Source organism: Pongo pygmaeus, chromosome 15 (assembly GCF_028885625.2).
Source record: "Pongo pygmaeus isolate AG05252 chromosome 15, NHGRI_mPonPyg2-v2.0_pri, whole genome shotgun sequence".
Lineage (NCBI taxonomy): Eukaryota > Metazoa > Chordata > Mammalia > Primates > Hominidae > Pongo > Pongo pygmaeus.
The window spans coordinates 97765731-97782589 of NC_072388.2; positions in this window are offsets into that span (position 1 = coordinate 97765731).

Genomic DNA, 16859 nt, shown 5'->3' on the forward strand with positions numbered 1-16859 from the left:
TATTCTCACTCATAGGTGGGAATTGAACAATGAGAACACATGGACACAGGAAGGGGAACATCACACTCTGGGGACTGTTGTGGGGTGGGGGGAGGGGGGAGGGATAGCATTGGGAGATATACCTAATGCTAGATGACGAGTTGGTGGGTGCAGCGCACCAGCAGGGCACATGTATACATATGTAACTTACCTGCACATTGTGCACATGTACCATAAAACCTAAAGTATAATAATAATAATAATAATAATAATAAAAGAAAAAAAATAAAATAATAAAAAAATAAAAAAAATAAAAATAAAATAAAAAATCAGCTTTATTGAGATATAATTTACAGAAAATAAAACTTGCCAGTTTAAGTGTAGAGTTCAATAAGTTTTGACAAATGTTCATAGTCACAGTGATGGAATAGAACATTCTCACATTCTCATTAGCCGAAAAGGCTCCTAAATGTTCATCTGTTGTTAAGCACCTCCCCGACCCCTGGGCAACCACTGATCTGCTTGTCCATATAACTGTTTTAAATTTTTAATTATGTAAAATTAATCATACAGTATGTAGCCTTGGTGTCTGAATTTCTTCATTTAGCATAATGGTTTTGAGATTCATCAATGTTGATGCTCGTATCAGCAGCATGTCCCTTTTTATGGCTGAGTAGTATTTTCTTGTGTAAATATACCACAATTTGTTTATGTATTCATCAGTTGGTGGATATTTGAGTTGTTTTCAGTTTTTTGTTGGTTTTTTTTTTTCACATTTACAAATGAAGCTACCATGAATATTCAAGCACAAGTTGAAAGAGAGACAAAATCCTACCCTCATCCTTTCAGGGTCCCAGCTGGGTTGGGGAATTAAATTGACATAAGATAGATTAACAGGAGAAAAACATACAAATGTATTCAATACAAGTGTTAGGCAGGATGGGAGCCCTCATAAAGATATAAAGAATGAAAGGAGCAGTTAGAAACAGTTACATAAATATGGGTTGGACAAAGAATAGTAAGTTTGAAGAAACAGCTAAATCATGTAGGGAGACTTAAAAGAGTTATGTTAACAAGGTCTATGCAGAAGTCTCTTGGTCTCAATTTCTCATCCTTGAGGATAAAGATGTTGCATCTTTCACGTGGGACTTTCACCTTTTGCTTTTAAGAAACAGCACAAAGGTCAGAGTAATCTTTTTGCACCTGCTGTTTTCCAAGTGCCTTTAACTTAGTCAATATGCTAGAGGGTTATATTTTTAACTCCTTCAAAGTCTTTGTGTGGACATACATTTTCATTTCTCTTGGGAAATTACCTGTGAATAAGATTGACAGGCAGTATGGTAGGTATTATAACTTTATAAGAAACTATATTTCAAATTATTGCACCACTTTGCATTTTTAGCAGCCATCTATGAGAGTGGAAATTGCTCCTCACCCCAACCAACACTTGGTATTGGATGTGCCCAGTTTTAAAATGATACTTTCAACTTGTTTTTCCCTAAAGACAAATAATTTTGAGAGCTTTTTCATGTATTTATCAGTCATCTTTGTATTTTCTTTGGTGAAATGTCTGCTCAACTTTTATAACCATAGTTTTTAAACTCAGGTTGTTTTTCTTATTATTATTGAGTTGTGGGAGTTCTTTACATACTCTGAACACTAGCTGTTTGTCAGGTATCTGTTTTGCAAATATTTTCTCCCAGTCTTTTAAATTCTTTAACACTGTCTTATAAACGCAAAATTTTAAATTTTTATGAAGTTCCAGTTATTATATTTTTCTTTTTATGTTAATTTTGTGTGTTCTAAGGAATATTCACCTAACTCAAGGTTACAAATATTTTTTCCAGTGTTTTTAGCTAGAAGCTTTACAATTTTAGCTGCTCTTATATTGATATGTCTAATTCATTCGAAATTCATTGTTTATATAGTATTAGATAAGGGTTGAGCTTCATTGTTTTCAATCTGGATGTCCAATTGTTCAAGTACCATTTGTTGAAAAGACTATTATTTCCCTTTTGAATTACTTTGGCAGCTTTGTTGAAATTCAATTGACCATATATGTGAGGGTCTATTTTTCTACTTTGGATTATTTTCCACTGATCTATTATGTCTGTGTTTACACCAATAGCACAATGACTTGATTACTGTAGCTTTACAGGACGCTTCAACTTAGGTACTACAATTCCTTATAAAATGTTCTCTAAATATTTTGTATTTTCATATAAATTTTAGAATCAGCTTGCCAATTTAAAAAATTCTACTGAGATTTTTATTGGAATTTCATTCAATCTATAGTTGAATTTAAGAATGCCAAGTGATACTCTTCCAATCCTTAACGTGTTTCATCTCTCCATTTATTTTGGTTTCTTCAACTTAATTCAACAGTGTTCTATAGGTTTTAGTGTACAGATCTTGCAAATATTGTGTTAAATTTGTCCTTACATATTTCATATTTTTTATGTTCTGGTAAATGGTATTGTTTATTTAAATTTCAATTTTTTAACTGTCCATTGCTGGTATGGGAAATACATTTGATTTTTATATACTGATTTTGTATCCTATGGTCTGGCTAAACTCACTTTGTTAAAGAATTATTAAATTTCTAAAAATTATATTACTCTTAGACTTTTCTACATAGACAATCAAGTTTCTATTAATAGTGACAATTTTACTTTTTTTGTTCCAATGTGGGTGGCTTTTATGTCCTTTTTGCTCCCTGGTTGCAGAAGCTAGGATCTCTGGTATATTAAATACAAATGGTGACCATGGATAGTTGTGCCTTGTTTCTATTCTTTTGGGGAAAACATTCGATCTCTCACTGTGAATGATGAGGTTAGCTCAAAGTTTTTGTTCGATTCCCTTTAGCAGGGTGACAGAATTTTCCATTCCTAGTTTATATAGAGTTCCTAGTTTGCATAGAGTTAACTAGGTGTTGAATTTAGTGAATATATTTCTGCATCTATTAAAATATATTTTCCTTTTTAGTCTGCTATTACAGTGAATTGCATTGATTGATTTTGGAAAGCTAAACTACATTTGCTTTACTGGGATAAACTTCTTTTGATTATGATACATTAGGACATTTGTATGTATGTTGTTGGATTTGATTTGCAAAAACAAATTTCTTAAAGGTTTTTGCATCTATGTCTTTGAGGCATATTGCTCTATAGTGTCCTTTTGATGCAGGACAGGGAAGCCCCAAGATTGAGGCTTAGCCCGGGAGGTTTCTTGGCTTTACCCAGGAAAGAATTCAAGAACAGGCTGGGGGTGTTCATCAGCAGCTTCTATTGATGCAGTGGAGTATAGCAGCAGCAGAGGGACTCCTCCTTGCAGAGCGGGGCTTACTCCATAGGCAGAGTGCCCAGAGCAGCAGCTCAGAGGCAGGTTTGCACTCATATTTATACCCACTTTTAGTTATATGCAAATTAAAGGGCAGTTTTTGCGGCAATTTCCAGGATGAGGGTGGTTAACTTCTGGGTTGCAGGGTTATTGCCATGAAAAGGGGCAGTAACTTCTGCGTGTTGCCGTGGCAATGGTAAACTCACATGGCACACTGGTGGGCATGTCTTATGGGGAGGTGCTTCCACCCCAGACCATTTTATCTAGCCCTCAATTTGGTCTAGTGTCCAAGCCCCACCTCCAGAGTCTAGTCTGGCCTCCTACCTCACTTTCGTTTTTGTTTTTGTGTTTTGTTTTTTTTAAGAAAAGATCTCCCTCTGTTGCACAAGCTGAAGTGCATGATCTCTTCTCACCACAGCTTCAACCTCTTGATCCTCCCACCTCAGGCTCCTGAGTAGCTGAGACTACAGGTGCACACCACCATGCCCAGCTAATTTTTGTATTTTTTGTGGAGATGGGGTCTCACTATGTTGCTTAGGCTGGTCTAGAACTCCTGGGCTCAAGCAATCCTCTTACCTTGGCCTCCCAGAATGCTAGGACTACAGGCATGGGCCACTGCACCTAGCCTGTTCTTTAAGTGTACTGTCTTTGTCTGATTATAGTATCGTGATAATGCAAGACTCATAAAATGGGTTGAAAAATAATTCTTCTCATATATCCTGAAATAATCCCATTAGAACTGGTTAAATGTCTTCTTTAACTATATGGCAGAATTCACCTGTGAAATATTTGGGCTGGGAGTTTGCCTGGCTGGGGGGCATTAAACACAAATTTAATTTATATGATAGACACAGTGATTTTCAGGCTATCTTCTTGAGTTAGTTTCATACTTTGTGTCTTTCAGTGACTTTGCCCATTTCACTTAAGTTGCTGATTTATTTGACATAATGTTATTCATAGTACTTCATTATGTTCTTCTTATTTTTAGCAGTATTAGGGATGTCACTTCTTTCATTCCTTTAATGGTAATTCGTGTCTTTCTTGTTTTTATCTTGATTATCATGTCTAGAGAGTCATTAGTTTTATTGATCTTTCCCAGCAATCAGATTTTGACTCTGTCATTTTTTTCTATTACCTTTCTGTTTTCTAAGTCATTAAATTCTGTTCTTCTATTTTATTGTTTCCTTCTTTTAGTTGCTCTGGGTTTACTTTGCTCTTTCTTTTCTTTAAGTTTCTTTTATGGACGATTAGCTCATTGATTTGAGACACTCCTTTTTCTACTATATGAATTTAATGCTAACATTTTCCTCTAAAAATCTGCTTTAGCTGTATGTATCCCATAGATTTTAATACATTGTGATTTTATTTTCATTCAGTTTATGATACTTTCTAGTTTCCACTGCAGTTTCTTCTTTGAACCATAGTTAGTTACAGTTATGTTGTTTAATTTCTCAGCATTTGAAATTTTTCTGGAGATTTTATTTTATTGGTTTCTAAATTATCTTTGGTATGTTAAACAACATAATTTGTATCAAAATTTGTATTTAAATATTCTTAAATTTATTGAGACCCTTTTATTTTAATAAGAGACACCCTTACCTTCTCATTAGTTTATCAAGAGTTTTTATCACAGAGATGTATTGAATTTATCCAATTGTTTTTTACATCAATTTGTTGATACTCTGGTGTATTTTAATAAACTTTGTGATTTTAAGCAAATTATGCATTTCTGAGACCAATCTAGCATGTAATGTTTTAATACACTATTGAATTTGGTTTCATAATATTTTATTTATGATTTTTTCTTTTAATAAGATAAATTTACAATTTTTCTCCTCTTGATCTGTCCTTTACCAATTTTAAAATCAAGCTAAAATTAGCATCATAAAAAGCTGAGTAGGTTTCTTCCTCTTTCTCTATTCAGAAACAAATTGTACACACACACAAAAAAAAACTATGGTGTATTTTCTCCCTGATAGTCTGGTAAAGTTCATTTGTAAAAAAACAAGATTTGGTGTCTTTCTAAAAGAGATACAACTGATGTAATTTATATATCAGTAAGTTTACTTTTTAATGATAATTGGCGTATCTATATATTTTCTTTCATTCCATCTGTTTATAGTCATAGTTTTAAATAATTACCTATTTCATCTAAATTGTTATATTTACTGCAATAAAGTTGTTCATAAAAATTTTTTCCTATCTGTCACAAATATTTTTGTTCCTAATATTTTTATTTTTGCTTTTTCTCAATTAATTTTACCAGAGGTTTTTCTGTTTCAGTAGTCTTTTAAATAGTTACCTTTGATTTCTTTAATCCTTTAATTCTTTTTTTTGTAATATTTGCTCTTATGTTTATTACATCTTTGCTTCTACTTTCTTTGGACTTACTCTATTGACTTTATTAATTTATTAAGTGCCTATTTACTTTTTAAACTTTAGTATTTCCTAATTCTAAATTCCCATCTAAATAACAGTTTAATTTTACCTGACATTTTTATTGGTAATGATTTTCTTATTTAGTTTTAAATATTTTCTTATTTACATTATGTCTTCTTCTGTGTTCCATGAATTACTAAACATAGCATTCTTCTGTTTTAGTGTCTAAGCAGATGATCAGATTGGGAGAGATTATTTCACTAATCTCTGAATTTCTTGCAATAGGTTTAGAGATTGTGGTCTATTGGATATACAAATCAAATAGTATTGAAAATATTGGCTGAAACTTTCATTCAGTTTATTACATGGTCAGTGTTTGAAAATAGAACACAGCTATTCTTGAAAATGAATATTTTCTGTGTTTTTCAGAATTTTATATATAGCTTACGTTTTTCAGCATGTTGTGCACATTTTCTGTATCTTTACTAACAGTTTCAAAAGAGGCTTACTAAAATAATCTTACTCTGATTATGAATTTGCTCATTTCTCCTTAGAACTCTGCAAACTTTTGCTTTATATGTTTTGTAGTTGTGTTGTTAGTTGCATTCAGGTTCGTGATTATTGTATATTCAGATAAAATATTCTTTTTATTATAAGTAAAGACAAACCAAATCCCTAATAATAATTTTTTATTTTGAATTTTTTTGATATTAACTTGAATACCTATTTTTAAATTTACTCATTTTTAATTGCCAATAATTGTATATATTTATGGAATACAACATGATTTTTTAATCTATGTATACATTGTAGAAAGATTCAATCAAAGTAATTAACATATCTAGCACCTCACCAACTTTTTTTGGTGAGAATCTTAAAAATCTACTATTATAGTAATTTTGAAAGAGTACCTTACTATTAACAGTGTTCACCACGAAGTGCCTTACTTATTCTTTTAGTCTAACTGAGACTTTGCACCTTTGGATCAACATCTCCTTTTTCCTTTCTCTTTGCCCTTACCCCAGACTCTGGAAACTACCTTTCTACACTCTGTTTCTTAAAGATTGACTTTTTAAAGTTTCCCCATGTAGGTGAGATAATAAAGTATTTATCTTTCTCTTCCAGGCTTATTTCACTAAGCATAACATCTCCCAGTTCCATCCATGTTGTCACAAATGACAAGATTTCCTTCTTTTTCAAGATTGTATAGTATAGCATTGTGTGTATATACCACATTTTCTTTATCCATTCATCCATTGATGGACACTAGCCAAAGCCATTGACAGATTCAAGGCAATCCTCATCAAAATTTCAATGTCACTTTTTACAGAGATGAAAAACAATCTTAAGGCTGGGCACGGTGGCTCATGCCTGTAATTCCAGCACTTTGGGAGGCCGAGGGGGGCAGATCATGAGGTCAGGAGATCGAGACCATCTTGGCTAACACGGTGAAACTCCGTCTCTACTAAAAATATAAAAAAATTAGCCAGGCGTGGTGGCGGGCATCTGTAGTCCCAGCTACTGGGAGGCTGAGGCAGGAGAATGGCACGAACCCGGAAGGCGGAGCTTGCAGACAGCCGAGATCGTGCCACTGCACTCTAGTCTGGGCAACAGAGCAAGACTCCATCTAAAAAAAAAAAAAAAAAATTCTTAAAATTTGCACTGTAGGACTCCAAATAGCCAAAGCAATCTTTAGAAAAGGAACAAAGCTAGAAGCATCACACTTCCTGGTTTCAAAATATATGATAGATCTATTTTAATTAAAGAGTATGATACTGGCATAAAAAAACAACACATTGACCAATGAAACAGGATAGAAAACCTTGAAATAAACCCAAGTATTTATGGTCAATTGTCAATTGATTTTTTGATAAAGGTTCCAAGAATACATGATGGGGTAAAGATAATTTGTAATACATCATATTGAGAAAACTGAATATCCGCAGGCGAAAGAATAAAATAGGAACCTAATCTTGCACTATCTACAGAAATAAACTCAAGATCAATAAAAATACTTAAATGTAAGACCTAAAACTGTAAAGCTACTAGAAAAAAAAAAGTTTCATGACATTGGTTGGAGCAATGATTTCTTGAACAGGACTCCAAAAGCCTAGGAAACAAAAGCAAAAATGGACAAATGGGATTGTATCAACCTAAAAAGCTTCTGGACTTCAAAGGAAACAATTAGAGTGAAGAGACAACCCATGGGTTGGAAGAAGACATTTGTAAACCATACAAATGTATAATATCGAATATCTAATAATGTCTAATAGCTAATATCTAAAATATATAGGAAGCTCAACTCAATAGCAAGAAATCGAATAAGCTGATTTTAAAAATGGGCAAAAGTTATTCACAGACATTTCTCAAAAGAAGAGATACAAATGGCCAATAGATACATTAAAAAATGTTCAACATCTCTAATTATCAGGGAAATGCCAATTAAAACCACAAGTAGACATCATCCCACACCCGTTGGAGTGGCTATTATCAAAAAGATAAATGATGGGCTGGGCACAGTGGTTCATGCCTATAATCCCAGCATTTGGGAGGCTGAGGTGGGTAGATCACTTGAGCTCAAGAGTTCAAGACCAATCAGCCTGGGCAATGTGGCAAAAACCTGTCTCTGCCAAAAAATACAAATATTAGCCAGGCATAGTGGTGTACGCTTGTGGTCTCAGCTAGTTGGGAGGCTGAGGTGGGAGGATCACTTGAGCCCAGGAGGCAGAGGTTGTAATGAGCAGTGATTGTGCCAGTGCACTCCAGCCTGGGTAATGGAGCAAAACCCTGTCAAAATAAGAAAAAAAAAAGACAAAGAATAACAAGTGTTGGTGAGGATGTGGAAGAAAGGAAACCCTTGTATATTGTAGTGAGAATTTCAACTGGTACGGCCATTTCAGAAAATAGTGTGGAGTTTCCTCAAAAAAAACTAAAAATAGAATTACCAGTAATCCATCAATCCCACTTCTGGATATATATCCAAAGAAATTGAAATCAGTATGTCAAAGTGAAATCTACACTCCCATGCTCATTTCAGCACTATTCACAATAGCCAAGTTATAGAAGCAGTCTAACTGGAATACTTATCTTAAGTACCTATATTTTATTCTATATATAAAATATATTTTTATACCTCAATGGAATACCTACTTGTTATTAGCATTCGTCTGATATATCTTTTGCCATTCTTTCACTTTCAGACATTCTGTATTACCTTATTTTTAGATGTATCTCTTACACAGCACATAGCACATAGCCAGATTTTGTTTGGAGGAGACTGTCATTTATTCACCTTCACCATTTCCCAGGTAATAAGCTAAATGTAGTTCTTGATACACAACAAGCACAAAGTCATGAATGTCTAATACAGACATAACATCTAAACTCACACATGTAAGTAGAGGGACATTGGACTCTAGAACTCAGATCTCCTATATTTCATTCAGGGGACTTTTCCTTTATGCTATCTTTCTTTAGATGTAGAGGAAAAAAAAAACTTCAATGTGCAGAAAATATACTAAAGCTAGAGATGCTGCCTAATAAAGTAGAAAGAGTTACTTTAGGAAACTGAAAGCTTACGCCTAGACTTTGTCAGTTACTCCGTGTGAACTCGGTCAAGTCATCACCCTATCTGATCCTTAAGTTTTCATCTTGCTGGACAAACCAAAGCATACATGTGATTATCCTTCATGGGACTATCCTTACATCCACCTTAAAGGTGAATAAATTCATATTCAGTGAAGGAAATTGACTTGCCCAGGTGGAAGATCTCGAATGTATTCCAGACAATACTTTTATATCATGTAATCTCCGTTTAAATGGAGCCTCACTCTGTTGCCCAGGCTGGAGTGCAGTGGCACAATCTCAGCTCACTGCAACCTCTTCCTTCCTGGTTCAAACGATTTTCCTGTCTCAGCTTCCTGAGTAGCTAGGATTATAGGTTCCTGCCACCATGTCTGGCTAATTTTTTTTATATCTTTAGTAGAGATGGGGTTTTACCATGTTGGTTTTGAACTCTTGAAAAAGGCCTATTTTATGGCTTGAATTGTGACTCTCCTCTCCCACTCCCCCTCCTCCCCCCCAAACTTAGTATGTTGAAGTCCTAATCCCAATATTTTCAGAGTGTGACCTTATCTGGAGATACAAGTCTTGGTAGATGCAATTAGTTAAGATAAAGTCATTAGGGTGGGCCCTAATCCAGTATGACTGGTGTCATCGTAAAAAGGGGGAATTTGGACAGAGACACACAAATAATGCCACATGAAGATGAAGGCAGAGACTAGGGTGATGCTTCTGCAAGCCAAGGAATGGCAAAGGTTACCAGAAACCCCCAGACAATAGGGCAGAGGGCCTGGAACACAGTCTTTTGCCAGCCTCAGAAGAAATATGTTGATCCCTTAATTCAGACTTCAGACCTCCAGAACTATGAGAGACTGTATTTCTGTTGTTTAGGCCACTTAATGTGTGGTACTTTGTTACTGTAGCCTGAAAAACTAATTCAGCATCATTCTATTACAACTGGACACCTTCTGGCAGAGTACCCACGCATGTCCTCTGTACATACATACATACATGTGCACTGTCTTATACGTGTACCATGGAGAAGTGTTGATTTGTATATGACATTTTAAAAATCTCATTATCTCCTTGGAAGATCTTCCCAGATAGTAGAGACTAAAGGATAAGAGCCCTGGCTTGGGTCAGGAAACTTGAGTTTAAATATTAATTTAGACAAAAAATCTTTCCTGCTGGCCTTTGGTCTACTCATTTGCACACTGAGAGGGTTGCAACTCTAATCAGGTCTTAGTTGACTGAACTTTACATTTTCAAAATATTTTGCCAACCAATCTGTTCTTAGGCTGACATAATTAATTTGATTGCCCAATGTTTATTAATCAAAGACATATAAAACAAGATATGCACAAAAATCACTTCCCCCAGATTCCTATGATGTCAGCAGCAGCCAATCATAGCTGAAAAGGACATTCTTGTGGATTAGTTCTAAAGCTTATGCACAGCTGGGTCAGATGATTGAGGGGACCAGCAGGGTGGACTCATGTGGCTAGGGGCCAACATCTGCCCAGAATCACCCCCTGTGTCCTCCTGAGTGGAGCCTGGTGGTAGAGAGGCTTTGCCATCTAGCCCAAGTGTCAAGCATTCCCTGGAAAGTGGTGAGTGAGAATGGGATTCTCTCTCCTCGCTGTTCCAGCCTGGATGTGCATTCTCACAGAGGGCCTTGTAAAGGGGAAACTGACGGGATCAGGACAGATGCAGGAAGACCAACAATTGGGTGGTCCACATGCTTGCATGAAAGGCAAGGCCCCCCCATGGCTACTGGGGAGGAGAAGAAAGGGAGAGTGGGGCAGGATCAGGGGCTGTGTTGGTGAAAACCTTCAGCATAGGTCCCACTGGCCTTTCAATCATCTTTGCACAAGCAATGGAGCTGGGTACCAAGCCCCCTTAACAACCAGTCACTAGCATTTTGTCCTTGAGTAAGTCATCTAAACTTATCTGAACATCAGTATTTCTCTGGGTCAAATGGAGATGATAAGTTCCCATCTTCCACTCTGCCTGATTAGGGTATCTATGAAAATTGAGTTAGGATAATAGGTATGAGAAGTGTATTTAGTGTTCTGTAATTCAGCAAACGTGCTCTGAGCATTCCTCCTTGTTGTTCATTTATTCTATCAGTAAAGACATACTGAGGGCCTGAGATGTGCCAAGAAGCAAATCAGGTGCCAGAAACATTGAGAGGAATGAATTGGCTGTCTAATGGGGAACAGAAACAATTGCACTGCTTTGCAGCATGTGTTTTGAGCTCTCACCAGCACAGCCTGTAGCAAGAGGGAAGCCTGAGCTCAATCCCTCAGAGCAGAGAGATTCCAGGGCAGCAGCTTGCAGCCTTGCTGTGAGCAGGAAGGGATGCCCTTCCAGGAATGGCCAGCTCTCCTTACTCAAGTCTAAGCCCAGGGACAGAAAGCCAGAGCCATGCCTCACTTGCTGTCCCAACTAGATAGTGAAAACTGTGATCCTTCATCCATGCTCTGTAAAAAACAAAATAAACCTAACCCCCACACAGAAGAAAACCCTAAAACTAAACTTCTATCACCATTTTTGTTAATTTTCCCTGGAGCTGTTTGGCCTGCAGTCTTTGGGATGTTTTTAGAAGGATGGAGAGAGGAAAAATGAACACCATTTTCTCAACTGGATTTTTATGAATTCACTTCCCCTTTCCCCTCAATTCTGGAGTCACAGGTTTCCCAGGCCCCAAAATAACCCTCACTCTCTCCTATTTCCTTTGCCTTATACCTATATATAAAAAGAGACTGGGAAGTGCACATCCTGATTCCCTCCAGGATCAGGATGGACAACTGGATGTTTTTAATCCACTGTGAACTGGAATTACAGCAGCTCAAAGCCAAGGTGGTAAGTCCTGCTAGTTGAACTCCTGCAGAATTAATCTCCCACAAAAGGGGACACTGACAGGATCAGGGCAGATCCAGGAAGCCCAACAATTGGGTGGGCCACATGCTTGCATGAAATGCAAGGCCCCACCATGGCTATTGGGGAGGAGAAGAAAGGCAGGGTGGGGCAGGATCAGGGGCTGTGTTGGTGAAAACCTTCAGCATAGACCCCACTGGCCTTTCCATCATCTTTGCACAAGCAATGGAGCTGGGTACCAAGCCCCCTTAACAATTGGCATTCTCTCCATGATCTTCACAGGAGGCCTCACGGAATTTAGAAACACAATAATCCCAAAGAGAAAGAAAGACTATGGGAATCACTTTCGGATATCACCCTTCAGTGTTTCTGAACCTTCATCAATTGGCATGTTAGTCCGTGGTCTGTCATGTTCTTTTATCCTGTGATCACATTTTCGCACCAGCAACGCAGGCAGGGATCTGGCATCAGCCCCATGGGACTGATGAGCAAAGTGAGGCTGGCAGTGTGTAAGAAAAAACTGGAAGTAGAGCTGCAGTCGAAGCAGACCAAGCTCCATGTGGGCTGGCCCGGCACTGACCTGACAGGAGAGCTTTGCCTCGGACGCTCAGGTGCTGTTGGAAATGCAGGGAACCACTCTTCCTCCCAGGGGGCAGGGTGGCTTGGCAGAGAGGCGGCCAGTCGCTCTGTTGGCTGTGGAGATAATGATGTTTAGAGCTGGTTATCAACCACCTTTGAATGGCAGGCTCCGAATTCCTAATTAACTAACATCCGTGGTCTGGTAGCTCTTGTAAGAGTCCAATTGTATCAGATCACAGGCATTCTACATGGGTCTATCTCTCCCCAAAACCTGTGCTCGGTGCCTGATAAATAGAAGTTCCCCATGACAATAATTAATGAATGGAAGGAGAGAAAGGGGCAGGCTTTGTGAACTGTCCCAAATCCCCAGAGCTCCCAAGAATGAAAGTTGATTTTTCTGCCAAAGGAGGCCTGTGTGGACAATGCGCTTCGAGGAAAGGGCCAGGATGCTCAGCTGTTCTGAATTTACCCAGGAACGCAGGGGCCTGCAGTCCTGGGCCACCTGGCACCCAGCTGTTCATAGCATCATGGTCCTAGAATCCTGCTCTGGAGGGGTGTGGGGTGACCAGCCGACATAACCCTTCATTGTCCACACCTTACTGGGTCCACCCAGCTCCTTAGGGACAGATGCACAGTTGGGACCCAGGTCATCCTGGATGGTCCTGTCTCTCATCCAGTTCCCCACCTCCTATGCTCCAATTACAGCTGACTCTATTGATACCATCTTTGTGTACGGGTTGCTTTCCCGAAACAAGCGGCCCCGGTTGGGCGTGGTGGCTCATGCCTGTAATCCCAGCACTTTGGGAGGCTGAGGCAGGTGGATCACAAGGTGAAGAGATCGAGACCATCCTGGCCAACATGGTGAAACCCCTGTCTCTAATAAAAATACAAAAATTAGCTAGGCGTGGTGGCACGCACCTGTAGTCCCAGCTTACTCAGGAGGCTGAGGCAGGAGAATCACTTGAACCCGGGAGGTGGAGGTTGCAGTGAGCCGAGATCGTGCAACTGCACTCCAGCCTGGTGACAGAGCGAGACTCCATCTCAAAACTAACCAACCAACAAACAAATACATGTGGTCCCTCCTGCCTGAGCACCCTTCCTTTATTTTCCTCCTGGAGGATCCCTAGTCTTCCATCAAGTTCAGCCCAACCTCACTTGCTCAGGGAAGCCTTCCTGGACTTGCTTTCACTCACTAGTGAGTTCATCCCCTTCCTCTATGCAGCCTGCCTGGCTTCACTACCTTCATTGCAACATGTTTCCTGCTGCATTGAAGGTTTCCACATCTGCATCTGAGCAGTACGCTAGACCATGAGCTTCTCAAAGGCATGACCAGAGCCATATCTATCTTTATCACAGCAGAGCTCAGGGGAAAGCAGAGCAGAAAAGAATGGATGCCCAGATAATATCTACTGAAGAACAAATTAATAAATGGTTTCTTTTATAAGATAATATTCTTTAACTCTCTAAGGACCAGGATGCTAGTTTGGTGATAAATAAATTACTTAATTGGAATTGGTTCCTGTTAAAAGGGTAGGAACTGAATTCAGGCAGTAAGTGAAAACATGTAGAGAGGACACTCCTGATGTACTGAAGGCTGACTGAGGAATGGCAAGGATGGCCCCGGGCTCAGCCAGGCTGGGATGGGCAGTGGCACACCCTCGCCGGTGGATATACCTCTCTGAGCACTCAGAAAATCTGGCCAGTGTGGTGACCAGCTGGCTTCTGTCTGTGTCCCAGGCCAAGCGCCAGGAACTCAGGCCTGAGAATGAGGCTGCTATTTAGTACTCAAGCGGGAGCTCAACAACCATGGGCTGTCTTTGCCATCCATAACAATTTGCTGCTCTGTCTATTTCCAACAAAGCTCAAAAAGATATGCATCCGGTGGAGAGGACCGAGTTTTGGTTGTACTGGAGAGTCCATCCCCCGACCAAATGGTCAATGCGTTTGCTTAGATCCAGAGACATGGGAGCCCAGAATCAAATATGGGGCATCTTCTAGGTGGTGGCATTTCACAATCACGTGATGAGGGGAGTTACTCAGACCATCTGAGCCTCGGCTTCCTTACCTATGGATGATGATGACAGGTCCTAGTCTGCAGGGGACAGGCGGCTCATGCAGATGAATAGTTGTGCTGGCATCATCCAGGAACTCAATAAATACCCACTGCTTTCCTCCAAGGCTGGATTAGGGGAGGCACAAGAAGAAAGGAAGCTCTTTCTCTCAGATACGTGTCTCCTTAAATGCTCTGCCCTGGGTGTGCTGTTCAGCCAGAGCTCCTCCTGCCATGGCTCTCCGCACAAGGTCTTTTTATTGAAGGCTCCCATGGAAGACAACAGAACACCAATCTCCATCAGCCTGTAGATTTTCTTAAAGACCAAGTAATAAAATACTTGAATTCAATAAATCTTCCTCATAGGAAAATCTCAGATACCTCCACCTACCTAAAGCTCAAATAAGGCAAGTTCACCAACTCTCTGTTTGTTTCCTTATAGATATTTCTAGAATAGAGTTTAATAAGCATCATAATATTTCACATGTATTTTCAAGCAAACGGAACTTTACATCACAAATACACTTGAAGGGTCAATAAGAATGATCCCTTATGAGGATGGAAATTTCTCCATGTAAAAACTTAACAGCAAATCCCATCTTGCCACAGCGCATCTCTTCCCAGAACCACATGTACACTCTCCTGGTGCTCCCCACAATGGGAGACACAAAGTAAGATGCCTTCAGGATGAACGACAAGATGTGAACCCTGAAGTTACAGGAAACAGAGAATTGCAGGGCAGCAGGGGATGTGACAGCACTCATCCCTCTGAAAGTTATTTAAATTTTCTCTTTTTGAAAATTTTATTAATAATTTTTTTTTTAAACACATTCTCACTCTGTTGCCCAGGCTGGAATGGAGTGGTGTGAGCTTGGCTCACTGTAGCCTCGGCTTCATGGGCTCAATCGATCCTCCTGCCTCAGCCTTCTGAGTAGCTGGGACCACAGGCGCATTACACTACATTTAGATAATTTTTGTAGTTTTTGTAGACATGGGGTTTTGCCATGTTGCCCAGGCTGATCTCCAACTCCTGCGCTCAAGTGATCCACCCTTCTGTACTTTCCAAAGTGCTGGGATCACAGGCGTGAGCCACGGTCCCTGGCCTCTTCCCACCCCACCCCAATTTAAAGGGCTATGACGTGCCCCAACACACACACACACATTTATGGCCTAAATTCTTGCCATCGCCCACACACTTCATGAGGTGAAATAGTAGGAAAGCCCCTAGTCCTTACCCTGATATCATCTGCCCTCTGAGCTCCATGAGAACAAGAACCTGTGTCTCAGTTCATGATTGCCCCTCTGATGGCTCCCAGGCACAGTGCCTGGTGACACAGGAAGCACCCAGTCATTTTGTTGAGGAAGCCAGGGAAGGACTGATGTAAGAGGAGTGAGCTCCCTTCCTGCGCACAGTGGTATGTTAGTACAAGCCATGACCTCGTCCTCGAATGCCTACCTCACCCACTGGCAAACTGCGGTTCATCCTTCCCTATGTGCCTGTATCTGGCTTCCCACTGCAGCCTTCCCACACATCCTGGGCGAGCCTCCCAAGTGGCCTCCTCCATGCTATTCTGCACTCTGCATGTCCTCTGCCAACACAATGACCACTGCCCCAGAGTGGTTTCTGTAGACATCTGGCTCATGTCCTCCATCAGCCACCCCATCCCCCACCACACGCTGCATCCCACCTCAGGGTACATCTCTGCTCCCATCTGGGTCTTCATGCAGGGTGTTGCTCAGCCGAGGCGCTTTCCACTCTGGCTCTGATGCTGTTTGTCCTCTGTAATCCCCCCTAACACTGCTCCATCAGGGTGGCTCAACAGCTGGGTGCAGTGCACTGGGATGATCATGGTCTTTGTTTCACAGCAGCAGATTTGGGGAGGTGGTTCTAAAAGGCTGAGAGCTTTTGCAACACCATGCATAGCTCCTAAGTGGTGCAGACAAGAGATGCAAATCCAGCCACCAAAAGCAACAATTGAGCCCCTGTGAAAAAAATGCTACTTTTGGAGCTCACCCCCTTATCGGGCTCCAACATGGGGTTTGGTGATAATAAGAAGTCCAGTCACCCACGTCACACACAAAGAAAGACTCA